The sequence below is a fragment of the Alexandromys fortis genome, unplaced genomic scaffold (genome assembly GCF_014885135.2).
Source record: "Alexandromys fortis isolate MF-2015 unplaced genomic scaffold, M_Fortis_MF-2015_v1.1 scaffold_26, whole genome shotgun sequence".
Lineage (NCBI taxonomy): Eukaryota > Metazoa > Chordata > Mammalia > Rodentia > Cricetidae > Alexandromys > Alexandromys fortis.
The window spans coordinates 9102239-9120700 of record NW_026067894.1 but is presented as its reverse complement, the minus strand read 5'-3'; the positions used below and the strand labels follow the sequence as shown (position 1 = coordinate 9120700).

Sequence of the window (18462 nt, the reverse complement as noted above, 5' to 3'; positions counted from 1 at the left end):
AGACCAGGCTGGTCTCGAACTCACAGAGATCCGCCTGCCTCTGCCTCCCAAGTGCTGGGATTAACCGCCCATACTTTCTTTTAGAACTTTTGACCTGGAGAGAAACTGCTGGAGAAGATCTTGCTCCAGATGTTCAGTTCCTGCTTTGAGGACATTTAGTTTTGTGTACCCAGCACTCCTTCCTTTGGAGAACTTCCCTACCCCGCCCCATTTGATACCCACTAGGCTGCCAGTCACAGGATTTCATCTCTCTGGTGCTAGGACTTACTCAATCCTGGGTCAGCTAGGCTTTCTCTGAACGTTAGAGCCATGAGTAGAGACACTTGCAGGTGGGAGGCATTAGGAACTGAGTCATTTGATGGTTCTCCCCTAGGGCCAACACCACCACCATCAGGGTACTTGCTAGAAATAAGCTACACTTGGTCCTATCCCTCTGTATTGACTTGAGAATTATGGGACTGGGCCCCAGAAGTCCATTTGAACAACCCCTCCGCATGATTCTCTTATCCACTAAAAACTGCCCCAGGGAAACAGGTAGGAGTTTCTGTGATTGAGTTTCCTACCTGGATCTTGCCCTTGTCTCTGTTTTGGCTGTTGAGATTCCTCTTACCTTCCTTGTTCTGTAAGTCCAGTTCCAGGGGATCTGACTCCTTCCTAACCTCCATGAGCACAGCAGGAGGTGCTCACATATCGGTGCAGAGAAGGACCTCCTATTTCAGACCCTGCCTCAAGGGATGTGCCCAGATTCTTCTGATCTCCTGCCATCCATTCCTCTCAATCTGCAGCATAGACCTAGCATGTCTTCTGCAGCACCTCAGTGTGTGTGTGTGTGTGTGTGTGTGAGTGTGAGTGTGAGTGCGTGTGCGAATGTACTTTGCTGCAGACAGAAAGAACCAGGGCTTGGTGCATAGTAGGCAAATACTATGAGTTTTTTGTTTTGGTTTTATTTTTTAAGATTTATTTATTTATTAGGTATACAGTGTTTGGCCTGCAGCATGTATACCTGCAGGCCAGAAAAGGCACCAGACCTCATTATAATGGTTATGAGCAACCGTGCAGTTGCTGGGAACTGAACTCAGGACCTCTGGAAGAGCAGCCAGTGCTCTTAACTGCTGAGTTATCTCTCCAGTCCAAGACATTTCCCCCCCTGAAACAGGGTTTTGCCAATATCACCTTGGACTAGCAGCAATTCTCCTGCCTCAGCCACATGAGTGCTAGGACCCAGGTATGCATCCAGCCCTACAGTTGAGCGTGGATTCTTGGCAGTCCCATAGTTCCCTCTGGCCTTTCCTTGCTGAACCTACCTAGTGTGACTCCCGTAATTTTCCTCAGAAGTCTAGCTCGTGAGTCATTTTACTGTCACTTTGAAGCTTCCCTGAGTTTCCCTGAGGTAGCCCAGAACGGATGCGTTTTTCTAAAGAGCGACTCTGGCTCATGACCAAATAGCATCTGAGCATGGCCACTTTGGGTTGAGCTGAGTCCCTGGGGACAAGCCTTTCTGCCGCGTGTCTTCCCGTTTTCCACCCCTAACTACAGAGTGGCTGAAGTTCAGAGAAACGCGGGAGGGCCTGGTTGTGGGAAAGTGGAGGGAGCAACAGGAAAGCATGAGAGCCCTGCCGTTTCCTCCTCGGCTGGACGGCTCTCTTAGGGTGTGGTCCGGGGGTTTTTGAGACAATGATGGGGACTGGTTGGGAAGGATACTGACGTCATCCGTATCTACTCTGTGCCAGGTATGTGAATTTTCCGTGACTCTCTGGATCCTCATCACACTCCCCGAAAGTTCAGAGGGAGATGCTCCATTGTGTAGCCGAGGAAACTAAGGTCCAGAAGAGGTGAGCCCGTTGCATCCATGCCTTGAAGTGGGAAGCACTGTGTCCAAGCCACGGAGTGGGAAGTGCTGTGTCCATGCCTTGCTGCCCGTGAAGATTAAGTCGGGCTCAGATGTAAGGAGAGCCAGGTTCTAACCGCACCTTAGCCCTCCATCCCTGGATGGTTCACTTTACACTCACGTGCTAGTTAAAGTGCGATGGAGCGGCCGGGTGCCTGGAGGTACATTCAGTGAAAGGTGCACACTGCTCTTGCAGAGGACCCACAATTGTCTGTTACCCTGGGGTCCAAAAGATTAATCGCCTTTGACTTTACTCTGCTGACTCTACACACACATGCTGCATAGACATAGAGTTCAAACACAGACATATAAAATTTAAAAATAATTTTTTATTTATTTACTTTTTCAAGACAGGGTTTCTCTGTGTAGTCTTGGCTGTCCTGGAACTCGCTCTGTAGACCAGCTTGGCCTCAAAATTAGAGATTCGTCCGCCTCTGCTTCCTAAGTGCTGGGACTTAAGGCGTGCATCACCACTGTCTGGTTATTAAAAAAAAATAATTTTTTTTAATTAAAAATTAATTTTAATTGTGTGTATATGTGTGTGCTGGCTAATTTTATGTCAACTTGATACCGGCTAGCATCATCTGAGAGGAGGGAACCTCAACTGAGAAATGCCGCCATAGGATCAGGCTGTAGGTGAGCGTGCAGAGCATTTTCTTAATTAGTGATTGGGGAAGGCTGTAAGCCTTTCCTCCGCAGCTTGCTGCAGCCATGGCGCTTCATCCCAGCCATGAAAACCCTTACTAAGCTGGGCAGTAGGCTGTGACGCACGCCTTTAATTCCAGCACTCTGGGGGCAGAGGCAGGCAGATCTCTGAGTTGGAGGCCAGCCTGGTCTACAGAGTGAATTCCAGGACAGCCAGGGCTACACAGAGACAGTTTTTTTTTCTTTATAAAATGTCTATGTTTTTAAATTATGTGTATGTGTGTGTGCTCATGAGTGCAGGTGTCAGGTCACCCTGACGTTGGCGTTACAGGTGGTAGTGAGCCATTCCACATGGTGCTGGGAAAAGTACATGCATCTCTCCAGGTCTGTGCTGTGCCCCCCAAAAAGATCGGGTCTCACATAGCTTAGGCTGATTTTGAACTTACTATGCATCGAGAAAGAAAAAGAAGGAAAAGGGGAAAGTTATACTTTGGACAGGCTGAGCAGCTAGCTCCACAGGCGACTGCTGTTCTTTGGTTTTCAGAACTTGGGCCTGGCTATGTAGCCCAGGTTGTCTTTGAACTCACCACCCTGCTGCCCCAGCCTCCTGTGTGTTGGGAGTACAGGTATGCATCGCTATGCTGAGCTTTGTTTGTTTCTTGCTAGTCATGTGACCTCAAGCAAGTTGCTTAACTTTTTCCTAGCACAATGACCTCATCTCTAGAGTGAGCCCAATTGTGATTTCTGGGTGCACTTGTAAGATCCAAAGTCAAGGCCTAGAGTTAGGTTTTGTTCTGTTCTTTTTTGTTGCTTTTGAGACAAGGTCTTGGTATTGAGACTGGGCTGGCCTCCAACTTGGAACAGTCCTCTTGTCTCTGTCTCCCCAGTACTCGAATTACAGGCTTGTGTCACCATGACCTCAAAATGAACAGGCAAATATGAACGGACCACTCTGGCTAGAGGTCAGAACACGAGTGGAGGCTAGGCATGCAGTTTGTAATCTGAGAGCTGGGAAGAGCTGGTCAACCAGGACCTTATAGATTGCAGCAAGAAGAGAGGATTTTATTCTCAAAAGATGCCGAAGACTTGGTGCAGTGGCAGAACGTCTTTAATCCTAGCATTACAGAGGCAGAGTCAGGCAGATCTCTGTGAGTTTGAGGCCAGCCTAGTCTACATAGAGTTCTAGGACAGCCAGGGCGACATAGTGAAACTCAATGTGTGTGTATGCATTTGTGTGTGTGTGTGTGTGTGTGTGTGTATGTATGTATGTGTGTATACTGCAAAGACGCTGGCAAGTTTGTTTTAATTTTCTACATTAATTGTTTATCTGTGTATGTGTGTCACAGCTTGTATGTGGAGGTCAGAGAACAACTTTCGGAAATTGGCTCTTTCCTTCCACCATATGGGTCTTAGGGATTGAACTCAGGTCATCAATCTTCGGGGTAAGCATCTCTACCTGCTGAGCCATCTGGTTGGTCCTAGAGCATTGTTTTTTAATTGCTAATAAGGCACAGGACTGATGTGCGTGTACAGTATATATTTTGGGACTACTGCCTAGGGACATCTCACTGTTTGTGGGCTCCCTCTGGTGGAGCTGGTGGTTCATCCTGTATAGTTTCATGTTCGTAAAAGCAAAATACAACAAACAATTAATTTATCCTTTCATTCGACATGCATTTATTGGGTGTTTACTATGTGACATATTGTGGTCTAGAGCTAAAACACCCACAAAAAATAAACATCCAAGTTGGACATCGTGGTACACACCAGAGGTTCTAGAAAGGGAGGAGGAGAATCACAAGTTCAGTTCCTCCTTCAATCACAAATCTAGGTGGAGGTTAGCCTGGGCCATAGGAGACCTTATTTCAGAAAAACAAAAAAGACCTTATTTCGGAAAAAAACAAAAACAACACCCCCCCAAATGCCCCCCCTTCAAACCAAAATCCAAGCCCTCATGGAGCTTGTATTCTCATAGGCAGGGAGACAGTAAGCCAAATCCACAAGCAACTTGGACAAATGTTACAAGAAAAATCACTGAGGGGTAAGAAAGTCCAAGGAAGATAATAGTGTTCCTGTTTGTTTTGGGGTTTTTATTGCTGTGAAGAGACACCATGACCATGGCACCTCTTTCTCTGTAGCCTTGGAGTCTGTCCTGGCACTTGCTCTGTAGACCACGAGATCTCAGACTGACAGAGATCTGCCTGCCTCTGCCTCCCGGGTGATGGGATTAAAGGCTTGAGCCACCACTGCCTGGCACCAAGCAAATCTTATAAAAGAAAACATTTCATTGGGGCTGGTATGCAGTTTCAGAGGTTTAGTCCATTGTCATCATGGCAAGAAGCATGGCAGTGTGTTGGCAGGCACTGGGCTGGAGAAGGAGCTGAGAGTTCTAATCTTGATCCACAGGGAACAGGAGACTGTGTGCCACGCTGGACCTGGCTTGAGCATATATGAGACCCTTAAAGCCTGCCCCCCACAGGGACACGCTTCCCTCAACAAGGCCCAATAGTGCCTAATAGTGCCATTCCCTATGGGCCAAGGAGTCAAACACAGAAGTCTATGGGGGGTCATACCTATGCAGACGGCTACACCATTTAAAGTACAGTGTCAGCGACGGTCACCCTGAGAAGGCACATTTGAATGAAGATGTAAAGGAGATGGCAGGGTGGATGATGCATGTGTCTGAGGGAAAAGCATTCCAGGCAGAGGTAGTAGATAGCAGATAGCGCCCCAGCCTGCCTGCAGGCTTGAAGAGCGGTAGAGGAGACCAGAGTCTTTTTTTTTTTTTTTTCCAAGACGGCTTCACTGCGGGGTCCTGCTGTCCTGGAACTCATTCTGTAGACCAGGCTGGCTGGAGAGCCACCTGCCTCTGCCTTCTGGAACTGGGATTAAAGGTGTGCGCCACCACCACTAAAGGCCAGGGCTTCTTAAGTGAAGGGGTGCCAAAAGGAAGTTCAGGAAGAGGCAAGCATTCTCCTTGACAGAATTAAGTCTTGTGGGTCCCGGAGACATTGTAAAGATTATAGTTTCCGCCCTGTGATAGAAAGCTATTGGAAGAAGCTCGTGATCTGATTAAGGCTTTAACAAGAGTCTCCTGTTCTGGGTGAGGAGCGAAGGATGGCAAGTGTATAAAGAGGACACTCAGAGTCACAGATGGACTGTGACTTATACCCACATGGCGGTGAAGGGTCAAGTTCTGCCAAGACTTTGAAGGCAGCATCTGCTGACTGAGCTAATTAGATGTGTGTTTGAGAAAGAAGGGTTAAGAATTTTACCAAAGNTCTTTTATCCCTCAGGTAACCCAAGGTGGATACCTCATTAATATTCTCTTTCCAGGGAACATGGGGCTAGGGAAACACTTGCAACTTAGTCATCAGCTTCAGCAAACACCTCTCCCCAGGTAATCTACATTTTTAACAAAAGAGATAGGAGCAGCACATTTGGCTTTTGTTAGGGCAGTGACAGCCTGTCTGCAGGGCTATACAACCACCTCAGGCAGGGCCTATGGCTTCAGAGCCTGGCTGCCACACCATACAGAAATATGGGTCTACACTTTTCTACTCATCTTTTTTTTTTTTTTTTTTTGGGGGGGTTTTCGAGAGAGGGTTTCTCTGTAGCTTTGGAGCCTGTCCTGGAACTAGCTCTGTAGACCAGGCTGGTCTCGAACTCACAGAGATCTGCCTGCCTCTGCCCCCCCTCCCCCGCCAGTGCTGGGATTAAAGGCGTGCACCACCATTGCCCTCCTGGCTGGGTTTTCTTTTTCTTGAGGGTCTCTGAGACTGAATACACTGAAGACTCTAGAAAAGCTGTTTCCACGTCCATTCCTTGCCCACACTTGAGTTGTATTTTAAAATTAATGAAGCATTAAAAAAAATGTTCCTCTGCGCGTGGTGGTGGTATATGCCATATGCCTTTAATCCCAACAATTGGTAGTCAGGGGCAGACAGAATTTTGAGTTTGAGGAGGCTAGCCTATTCTACAGAGTGAGTTCCAAGACAGCCAGGGCTACACAGAGAACCCTGTCTAGAAAAAACAAAACTAACAAACAAAAAAGCCCAACCAAACAAGCAAACAAAAACTTCCTGGAAACAATGTGCACACAATGAAGGTGACTGCAAGTGTAACTTGCTACTAGGCACGAACTAAAATTTCGGATAAAAACGTTCACTTTGAGTTAGTCTTCCGAGTGTCTTCAAAACTTCCCGTTCCTTTTCCTCTCCCAGCTTTTCTAAATCTACGAATCGCAGTCGGTATTCCAGCCTTACTGCACCTTTACCGTAGGAATCACACGCTTTTTAAAGAACTTTTTTAAAAATGAGAGCTGTTAACGTGGAGGCACAAGCCTGTAACACCAGTCCTTGGCTTAAGGAAGAGGATCGTGAGTTCGAGACCAACCTGAGCTACCTAAAGAGACTTTATTTTGGTGGGGGGAGGAGGGCACAGAAAAGCGGGCAGCTGCAGAGCAGCACCAGGATCCTGCAAAGTGCTCAGAAAAAGACTGAAGAACTTAAGATTCCAAGACTCAATCAGCGACCTAAGTCGGCGACGTGGGCGGGGCCTGCGCCTTTCCCCGCCCCGAGAAGCCTGACGCGTACTCAGGGTTCGGGCGGAACGAAGTGTGGATTATGAGGCGGCCCCGTACGGCTACTTCCGGTTCCTAGGGATGCTCATCCGGGTCACGCTAACGCCGCGGTTTCCGCCACTCTGTTGGTTCCAGAGTGGGTCCGTAGCGGTCCCATGTTGCGCCGTGGGGCGTCTGCAGCCTTCGGGTGAGTCTTCGCCGCCTCCGTCGCCGCCGCCAAGGTGTGAGCGTGGCGGCTCGGGTGCAGCCCGCAGGGCGACGGCTGAAGAGTTCTTCCCCGGTCCTGCTGGGTGGGGGTCCCTCCGCCGGCCCCTTGTCCCTGCCGGTCTCCCCTCGAGCCTTTCCCGTCACGCTGGCCTCGCCCCTTCCTCCGCCCGGCCTCTGCCTCCGCACCCGTGTGTTGAGAGCCGGGAGCGTTGGGGTTCAGCTCCGTCCCCCAGCTCTCCTCACCTGTGACCCTTGCCCCCTCCAGGGACTGGTAGATGACAAGAGAGTTTCGCCTGCCTTGTCGGAGCAGCGGGACGAGGGCTCCCTCCGAGCCACGGTCAGGGTCGACTTCTCCTGCTCGGGGCAAGTTTTGCCCCGAGGCAGGGGGTTGGACCGAACCCTGCTCGCTTCCCTAGCTTGCGAACAACAAAGGCGTTCCCGGCTCCTCGCTCAGCCTTAGTTTTCCGGGCTCTCGGAGAGCAGCGAACAGGTGGCGGGCTCGCCGGCCGTCGGGCTTGTGTGGTCTTGTTAATTGACAGGTCTCGAGTATGTCCTGTCCGTTTTGTGTCCTCTGCCCCGCAAGAATGAATGTGCACAGCTGAGGCCAGAATGTGGATGCTTTGCGCTTGGCACGGATTTTAAGTTAGAGGACAGGTGTCAGGACGAAGGACCGCGTTTGCTGGGCGATTACCAGCCCCTGGCTTTATAAACTTCACTTTCAGAACGTCTTAGTGTGGCCGTACTGTTTTCTGCTAGAATTCGCTACTGTAACTCAAAAGTAACTTTCCTTATAAGCCAGACATTACCTCTTAGGATGTCATCTTAACTTTTTAGTGTTGCCAGCATATTTTAGGAACCATGATTTTCTTGTTTTGAGATTGAAGACAAAGACACCTTACATTCTCTGGAGATTTTTAGTGATCTATAATGTGAAGAGATTAGACTTAGTAATGGTTAGTATCCTGGTTCTCAAATTTTGTGATGTAGAGTTATATCTAGAGGTACAGGTTTGGATAATTCGCTGCCCACTCAGGTTTTGGGTGTTTGTAGCATTTTATTGCAGCCGTCGTTTTCTTTTGTGTATCTAAAATTCAGTATTAATAATTGAACACGAACAGAATGAATCCAGTGTTTCTCATTGGTTTTTCTTGGCTGAGTTCTCCTCATATACACACGTGAGAGTGTAGCATAGCCTGGCTTAGTCCGAAACTGGGCGCTCTCTTCACCTATTTTTAGCAAAGAACTTTGGATCTTGTCCGTGTTAGTCTTGGATGCCACCGAGAAAGACCCTTGTCGTTGGCTTTCAGGGTTTAACTGGTGAGGGAAGCCCCTATGAAATTTATCTGTCCACCTTGTATCTACTCTGGAAGATCAGCCTGACTGCCTCGTTTCCCATCTTTGAAAACAACCCCAGTAACTGTGGCTGACTCCAGTGACTTCTTTGCCCCTCGGTTTGAAGAATATTTCTTTCTAAAATATAATTGGCTCACAACTTCCAACTCTTTTTACTTCCGAACTTTATATTTCTTTTCTCCTCTTCTTTACTTTTTTCCTCCTCCTTTCTCCCCTTTTTTTGTGGTATTTTTTGACCCAGGCTGGCCAGGCTTGCTGTGTAGCTGAGGATGGCCCTGAACTCCGTCTCGATCCTCCCACCTCCACCTTCTAAATTCTGGATTACAGGCCTGTGCCATCACGCTTGACTGTTTTTTAAGCTTACTTTCAGGCCAAACCCAGTGAGAATTTTATGATCTATATCCAAAGGGAATTCATTGTTCAAATGAACTCCTTCATGATACCCAGCTTTAAGAATTAATGATGATTTTTCCAAAGTCTTTTATTTATTTTTTTTTTTTTATTTAACTGTGTATAACTGCCTGGTGCCAGAGGAGACCAGAAGAGGGCTTCACATTCCCTTGAACTGGAGTTAAAGATGGTTGTGAGCTGACATGTGGGTGCTAGGACTCAAGCCTGGGTCCTCTGGAAGAGCAGCTTGTTCCTTTAACCACTGAACCATCTCTCCAGCCCACCAAGATTTTTGTTTGTTTGTTTGGTTTTTGAAACAGGGTTTCTCTGTGGCTTTGGAGCCTGTCCTGGAACTAGCTCTTGTAGACCAGGCTGGCCTCGAACTCACAAAGATCACCCTGCCTCTGCCTCCTGAGTGCTGGGATTAAAGGCGTGCACCACCACCTGCTGGCCAGGATTGAGTTTTTTAAAAGAAGTTCTGCACTTGCATTCGGAGTGATGAGTTTTAGTTCTTTGCAAGCTGTGGACTAGTGAGCACAATATAGTATTTGGTGGACCATATTGATGGACTTAGGATATAGGATTGAAACTCTTAGGATCAAAGGTCTATGCCATGGCCTAGGCAATGGTGGCACATTTCTTTTTAATCTTTGCACTTGGGAGGCAGAGGCAGGTAGCTGTTGGTTTGTTCCAGGCTACATTCTGTCTCCAAAATAAAAAAAATCCCTGTAATGTTGATTTGCTATTAAAAGGGACTAGAGAAACTAACAATACAGAAGTAGAAGTTAGCTTTTTAAAAGTGATACTGTCTTGTTGTCTAAATTCTGCACAGACACCCCTAAATGAAATGAAGGTTCTCTACTGCCACTGGAGCAACCATGCTCACGGACAGAACACTGATAGACCAGACTTTCTACTTGGCTGCTGTCTTAGTTACTGTTCTATTGCTGCGAGGAGACATCATGACCAAGGCCACTCTTACAAAAGAAAGCATTAAATTGGGGGCTTGCTTACAGTTTTAAAGGGTTAATTCATGAACATGGCAGGAAGCAGACAGGAGAGAATGTGCAAGAACTTGAGACTGAGCCTGGTCCTTGCTTTTAGAGATCTCAATGCTTCCTTCAAGAAGGCCATCCCTACTCCAGCAAGACATCTCCCAATCCTTCCCAAACTGTTTCATTGAGGACCAAGTATCTAAACATGAGCTCATTCAAACCACCACAGATGCCAGCTCCCTAGTCACAAGAGACTGGCTGTCCTGGAACTCGCTCTATAGACCAAGCTGGCCTCGAACGCACTGAGATCTGCCTGCCTCTGCCTCTCGAGTACTGGAATTAAGGACGTGTGCCACCACCACGTAGGTTCACTGTTGATTTTCTATTGCAATTTCTACCTTATGTTTGTTTTAAAGTCTGAGAGCTCAATTTAGGAAGCATTCCTGCATGTTTTATGCCTACCACGCTTTTTTGCTTTGTTTGATCATTCTGGTGGTTATTTTTTTTTTTATTTTTTTTATTATGTATACAATATTCCATCAGTGTGTATGCCTGCAGGCCAGAAGAGGGCACCAGACCTCATTACAGATGGTTGTGAGCCACCATGTGGTTGCCGGGAATTGAACTCAGGACCTTTGGAAGAGCAGGCAATGCTCTTAACCGCTGAGCCATCTCTCCAGCCCTCTGGTGGTTATTTTTGTTAACTTACTTGTTACTGTACTTTGTCACAAATGTTTTAATTTTTTCCCTTGTGTTCTATGATATTTAAATGATGATGCAATTTTAAATATTTTAGAAGCAAAATATACCTCCAACCTGTCCTTACCACTATTTTTGGATTTGTGATTGCCTGCACTACTTCATGACTTCATCTTCTTTCTTACCACAAATAAAAAGGCTCTCATGAAGCTTACTTTTTAGTAGTTGTCTAAAAGATTTTTGTGTATTGCAGGTGATTATATATTATTGTAGTTTGTGCATCATTTAAATGGAGGGCTGGAAAGATGGCTCAGCGGTTAGGAGCACTGACTGCCCTTCCAGAGGACTTGGGTTCACTTCCCAGTGCCCACTTGACAGCTAACAACTGTCTGTAATTCTAAGATTTGATACCTTTACACAGACATGCTTGTGGGCAGAATACCAATGTGCATAAAGTAAGAGTAAATAGATTATTTAAAGAAAAATAAATGGAAGAAGGCTAGTTCAAATAGAAATGTACAGGGGCTGGAGAGATGGCTCAGTGGTTAAGAGCATTGCCTGCTCTTCCAAAGGTCCTGAGTTCAATTCCCGGCAACCACATGGTGGCTCACAACCATCTGGAATGAGGTCTGGTGCCCTCTTCTGGCCTGCAGACATACACACACAGGCAGAATATTGTATACATAATAAATAAATAAATATTTAAAAAAAAGATTTTAAATAGAAATGTACAGAGTTAGGACTGGGTTATTGTTCCATAAATGCTCGTAAATAGTTTATAACAAAGTGTTGAATTTACAGTAAAGTACTAAGAAAAAGAGCTGGATTTTATGTTTTACATTAGCGAACATAGCACACGATGGAACATTCTTTCTTGGAGCCATTGAATTGACCCAAGTCATAAGGTATCTAGTTAGTAAATGTGGAAGTTTTGGGGTGTTTTTTTGTCCCCTCCCTGAAGTATTTTATTTATAGTAAATTTAAAAGTTAGACATTTAAGCCAGGTGATGAAAGTACATGCCTTTAATCCCAGCACTTGGGAGGCAGAGGCAGGCGGATCTCTGTGAGTTTGAGGCCAACATTGTCTACAGAGCTAGTTCTAGGACTGCTAGGGCTGCACAGAGAAACCCTGTCTTGAAAAATTCATTCTTCCCCCAAAATCATAATAAAACCGGAAATTTAAAGCAAAGAACTCATAATATTTATCTTTAATGTTTCCCCCTTTTGAGCATGCAGAATTATTTTAAATTACAAGAAATCTATAGTTTAAATCTGACTTTCTTTTTCTTTTGAGATGGAGTTCACGTAGCCCAATCTGGCCTCTAACTCCCTATATAGATTAGGATGACCTTGACCTCTTAACCTCCTGCCTCACTCTCCCAAATGTTGGGATTACAGGCATGTGCCACCATGTGTACCCTAATAGTGGTTTATTTTAAACAAGTTAACAGACCAGTCCAGTGTAGATAGTATTTAATATCTCATAGATCCTACAGATTGTGGTGGATGCACTTTAACTTATTACTTTGGTTAATATTTGTACCAGCTAGATTTTTTTTCTTCCAGTAAAATAGTGAGCAGTAATCTTTGTAGTACAGTTCTTTCAGTGAATAGAAATTGGATGTCTACTGTGTCCGTTGTAATATTACGTATTTGGACTGCTTACATGAATCAGATCTCTTGTATAGGACCAGCAATTATATTAAACTCCAAATCTCATCTTGTTTATAAATTTTTGAGTTAAATAAAGACTTAACATAATTAGAATTAAACTACTTTAAGAGGAACATTGTGCATAATGTTGTAAGCCTGGCACTTGGGAGGAAGTAGAAATTTTGGTGAGTTTGAGTGAGATTCTGTCTCAGAAAAATCAAACCAAACTAAAAATAGAAACTAAGCTCCCAGAAAAATGAACTTTTAGACCTAAAAATGTGTCATTCACCAGTGAAAATGGCTTATGATTTTTAAAACTAGATGTATGATTTCCTCCTGTTTTGAAATCATTTTAGAGTTTTAAGATTATTGTTTGAGTCTCTATCACAGCTTAATAGAAAGATTTTATTCTTTGTAAGTACAAGTAATCTTCATTTGGGGATTTTTTTGCAACTGACCTATAAAAATCTGTAGTAAAATAGTAAACAAACAAAATACATAAAAAGATAAAAGAGGAGAAATAAAGAAAGAAGTGAGTTCAGGTGGGCATGGTGCCTTGTGTCTGCAGTACCAGGATATGGCTGGACGTGGTGATTGTGAGTTCCTGCTGAGCCTGGGCGACACAGCAAGACCTCGTCTTTAAACAGACAAAACAAAACACTACATGACAATTCTGTCAGGTATTATTCTATTCTAAATGGTTCATACATTCTTAACTCCACCTCTTACAGCATTATGAGTATATTCTAATTTTCCATATGAAGAAACAGTACAGAGTATATAACTTGCCCAAAGTAACAAGGCTACTTAAGCAGATTTGAATTTGGTCTTCCTAGTTTCAATGCCAACCTTTTATTTCTTTGTTGTTGTTCAAGAGACTGCTATTTTTAGTCTTCTGCATCATAAAGGAACTGTAAAAGTTTAAGGTTTAAAAAGCAATTTGAAACAAATGATTACCTTTTTTTTTTTTTTTTGAGACAAAGTGTCTCTGTGTTGCTTTGTCTGACCTAGAGCTCACTCTGCTAGCCTCAACTCACAAAAATATGCCTGTCTGTGTCTCTGCAGTACTGAGATTGAAGGTGTGAACCCGGCCAGTATCACTGCTTTAGTTAAATATATATATTTAATTAAGCTAGCTCTATAGACCAGGTTGACCTCAAACTCACAGAGATCTGCCTGCCTCTGCCTCCCGAGTGCTGGGATTAGAGGTGTGCACCACCACCACTCAGCCAGAAGATTTATTTTAAATTATGTGAGTTGCATGTCTTCAAGTGGGTATATGTTCACTATTGCAGGTGCCCTCAGAGGCTAGAGTCAATTGATTCCTGCTGGAGCTGGAGTTACAGGCAGTTGTGAGCTGTTGGACTAGGGTGCTGGGAACTTCGGATCTTCTGTCAGTGCACGCTCTTAACGGTTGTCATCTCTACAGCTCCTGCCTTTATTAGTTTGACCTCTGAAAGTTACCTTGATTATGTAAGGATTTTCGTCAAATAAATGTGTAAAAACAATTGAGAGGGGACCCTACTGCACCATGATTTTAACTTCAGTAAACTCTCTGTGCATACAGTCCCAGCTTGGGAGATAGTGGCAGGAAAATCAGGAGTTAAAAGAGCCATCCTCAACTACAAATAGCGTTCAAGGCCAGTCTGGGCTACATGAGACCCTGTCTCAAAAAACAAACCATGAGGGGTGGACATGATTAAAATGCTACATGTGTGCATAAAGCTGTCATAGTTAAACCCAGTCCTGTGTATAATTTATATGTATTACTTTCATGTGTTGGTGTCTTAGCTGCATGAGGTTTTGTGTAGCACATGTGTGCGAGTGCCCTCAGAGGACAAAGACTCAGATCCACTGGAACTGGAGTTACAGGCAGTTATGAGCTGCTTATATGGGTGCTGGCAACAGAGCCCAAGTCCTGCAAGAGCAGAATACAATCTTAACTGCTAAGCATCTCTCTAGCCTCTGTGTATAATTAATAGATGCCAATAAAACATAAAAAATGGCCCCCACACCCGCAGAAGTCCTGAGGTTGTGAAGCGCCTGGTTTACAGCGCACCCATCAGAATCCTTTCTTAGTTTCCACATAACAGCCAAAGTTTAGGCCTGTTCGGTGCTCTTCAAAGGCGTCATTTTTGTTCTGGCATTTAGTCAGTAGGGGACAAAGCTGCTTTATTTCTCCCTTTTTTTTTTATCCCCACTCTAGGCTTTAAAACCAAGAAAAGAGGGCTGAGGGCACGAAGCAGTTGCTCATCTGTGCGAGGTGACGGGTAGGGTCTGCAGTGGTGGATCACGTCCATGTCCCCGTTCAGCTTTTCAAATCTTAGAGCAGAAAGGAAGGTGTGGATTCTAACATTTCTGTCCTGACCGAGCCGTTAGTGGTGTGAGGTCAGCAGACATAGCCAACTTTTTGCGTTTAATTGATTACTACCTCGTATTTATTTAGTCTTTTTTGAGTGTTGACTGTGCTATACACAGGCTGGCCTCAAATTCACAGCAGGCTTGCCGAAGGCTGCAGTTAACTCTGATGAGCAATTGCTGTGAGTCGGTGCTGTCAGTGCACGTCAGTGAGGCCCACACACACGAGGAGTGGAGAACTGGGGAATGAGAGCCGGAAGGGAAAAAGAAAACTCGCCTTCTCCCCAGCGTCCTGTCTTTATCTCTCTTGTCAGCGCTGGCTACTGGTGACTGTGGCATGCATAGCATACATTTTTACATCACTCATTCGTTTTGTCTGTGAGGTACAGACTATGGATTGAGAGCTCTGACTTGGAAAATAAACTTGCCTGACCTTGACTTCCAGTTGCTGACTTCTTAGGTATATATCCTTGAGCAGGTTACCTGCTGTGCCTTTAGTTTTCCCATCTGTAGACCAGTGATGATCGTAAATGGTTCTTGTGTTACAAGCATAATGGAAAAATGAAAACAGTAGTGTATAAAGGTACTTAGAACAGTGCGTGATCTATAAAAAGCATTCTATAAATGTTAGCTATTGGTACTATTAGCTCATAGTTTGGGATCTCCTGGGAATATTTGACTGTGGTGTTTTATATATATGCTGAATAAAAACATTGTGATTGGCATGTTAAATTGTCCAGAAGACTGGAAGCATCTTTTTTTTTTTTTTTTTTGGTTTTTCGAGACAGGGTTTCTCTGTGGTTTTGGAGCCTGTCCTGGAACTAGCTCTGTAGACCAGGCTGGTCTCGAACTCACAGAGATCCGCCTGCCTCTGCCTCCCGAGTGCTGGGATTAAAGGTGTGCGCCACCAACACCCGGCTCTGGAAGCATCTTTTCTTGAAGATGTGTATAGAAAGGTCTTATGTGGAGTTTTAGAATCAAAGCCGTGTGGCAAAGATAAGCAGATTTGCAGGTCCATCTTACCTAATCTTTCATTGTAGTTTCTTACTATTTGGACCATGCTCTTAATGATTTTAATATTCTTAGTTCAAAGATTTTATTTTTAATCTAAATTTTGTGATTATGTGTGTAGGTATATGATTGTGAGTGCTGTTGCCTGAAGACACCAGAAGAGGGCCTTGGTCCCTTGGAATTGGTTAACATGCAGCTGTGAGCCATCTCATGGGTGCTGGGAATTGAACTCAGGTCCTCTAAGAGCAGTATGAGCTCTAGATTGCTGAGTCACCTCTCCAGCCCTTCAAAGTTGTTTCTAAACAAATACATCATGAGTATTATGTGCTAACCTGCGCTTATGTTTTACAGATATTAACACATTTAGTCCTTATAAGAAAGGTAGTTATAGCCGGGTGGTGGTGGCGCACACCTTTAATCCCAGCACTGGGAGGCAGAGGCAGGTGGATCTCTGTGAGTAGTTCAAGGCTAGTCTGGTCTACAAGAGCTAGTTCCAGGATAGACTCCAAAGCTCCAGAGAAACCCTGTCTTGAAAAACCAAAAAGAGAGAGAGAGAGAGAGAGAGAGAGAGAGAGAGAAAGAGAGAGAGAGAAAGGAAAGAAAAGAAAAGAAAGGTTTTCACACATTCCCGTTTCACACGTGAAGTGACTGAGATCCAGCAGGCCTTATCTAAGGTTTCATGGTTACTGTCAGAGCTGGTAGTCTGGTCCCAAAGTGTGTGTCCCCAGTATCTTAGGCTAACTTTGTTGAAAAGGCACTATTAAATCTGCCTTCCCTGCACTGCTCTTTGTGAGCTGCAGGTCAGCACGAGGAGTGAGCGATGGGTTTTGTTTACAGACCTTTGAAGGAGTAAGTGCATTTGGAGAGAGAAAAATTAATAAAACAAACTGATGTTGGTTTCTTTGTTCTTTCAGCAGTTAGAATACAGACTTTTGAAAACCTTAGTTTTGAGGTTAATGCTGTTCAAATACCAGAGCCCTAGCTGACATGTAGATCAGATAATACGTGAAATGGAGTATATTTTTTTATATATCTAGAAGCAATGTATTTTTGGGATATTCATGCCAAAGTGTAATATTATGTGTCCAGTTGCAGCTCCTACTGAAAAAATGTAATTCTCTGAGAACTGTTAAGGTTGCGGATTAAAATATAAAGGAAATGTTTTGAAGTTTGGTGTTCTGAAGTCTTGAAAATCAGAGAAATTCTAAAACTGACAAACTGAAAACTCAAGAGGTCTTAAGGCAGATTTATTTTTCTTTTATGTGCATTGGTGTTTTGTCTGTGTGAAGATATCAGGTCCCCTGGAACTGGAGTTGTAGACATTGTTAGCTGCCAAGTGGGTGCTGGGAGTAGACCAGGTCCCCTGGACGAACAGCCAGTGGTTTTAACCGCTGAGCCATCTCTTCAGCTCCTAGAGACAGTTTTCTTTGTTTTGATTTTTTGAAAAAGGGTTTCTCTATGTAGCCCATGTTGTCCTGGAACTCGCTCTGTAGACCAGACAGGCAAACTCAAAGATCTGCCTGTCAGCCTCCTGAGTGCTGGGATTAAAAGTGTGTGCTACCACCACCGACAACTTTAGAGATGGTTTATAGACAACTTTAAGGATGATTTTTTCCAAGAAGTAAAATTAGAAATTGTAAAAGGAATTCTTGTTCTTACTATATTCCTAAAATATTCTTACAAGAATTTAATATAGCCTGTCTGTAACTTTCTCAGTAATTATGATATATTCTTCTCAGTGTAAAGTTAGCATAAATATTCCTACAGCTGACAATACTAAAGCATGTCTGTCCTTCATGCCTCCAAATAAAGGAGCCAGAAGGTCTCACCAGCTTTATCAGTCAGTTGACTGGGCTGGTATTTATAGGAGTTGCCTTCATGTGATGGCTTTTATCTGCCTGCAAAAAGTGGTGGTTGCAGGTGTGTGTTGTGCCCCCCCACACTCTTCCCTCCACCCTATGGGATTTGTGCTGTTGCCCAGGTTATGGCAGGTTGAAGCCTCTCTTAGAACCACTCTAAGGAAGTATTAAGGGCTGAGTATAGATCCACAGGATATTTCTGTCTCCTTCTGTAGGGCTGCAAATAAAGGATTCTGAAAGGATATTCTGGTATGTATTTTAGGTTTTTTTTTTTTTTTAGGTAGAAACATTGCCTTCAGCTGATGCGACTTTAATGGAGTTAGAAAACATAAGACCCAAAGGAGACTGGATAAGAACTAGATGGAGAAAGTAGGTGAGAAATTGAAGCATATGTAGACTTAGCAGACACCAAGGCACCAACCAGAGTGGAAGGCGCCTGGGGCATTCCTCAAGTCTCTTGGCCATTGCTCTCAGTTTTGAGCACCTGTAACCTGGGAACATTCTGAAAAGACGTCGAAGGCTCTGCCCATGGCAGGCAAGCATCTGTTTCTGTACCATCTGTTCACCATAGCATTTAGTGAGTGAAGATGAAATCATGCCATTTTCTTGCTTGGCCCTTGTCGCTTCCCCAGACTCCTTACCAGTACTTGCTGACACGCATCCTGGCATAGGAGAGCAGCTAAATCCCACGTAATTTATTTATTTATTTGTTTGTTTGTTTATTTATTTATTTATTTAAGATTTCTGTCTCTTCCCTCCCACGTAATTTTTTTGTGACGTTTAGAAGAAATAAATTCGTATCCAGAAAGCAAACTTGCCTTC

At 44.3% G+C, this 18462-nt stretch overlaps 1 protein-coding gene across 2 annotated transcripts in view; it reads left to right on the top strand.

The window, feature by feature from the left end:
* The first annotated feature begins 7161 nt into the window (after positions 1–7161).
* The window catches only part of Eya3 (EYA transcriptional coactivator and phosphatase 3), an 80676-nt gene continuing 69375 nt past the window's right edge, over positions 7162–18462 (top strand). The window contains exon 1 of one of the 2 annotated variants that reach the window (XM_050150336.1): positions 7162–7302. The gene's annotated coding sequence lies outside the window, so the exon portion shown is untranslated. The remainder of the gene's footprint in view (positions 7303–18462) is intronic. The other variant, XM_050150337.1, reaches the window with a different exon arrangement.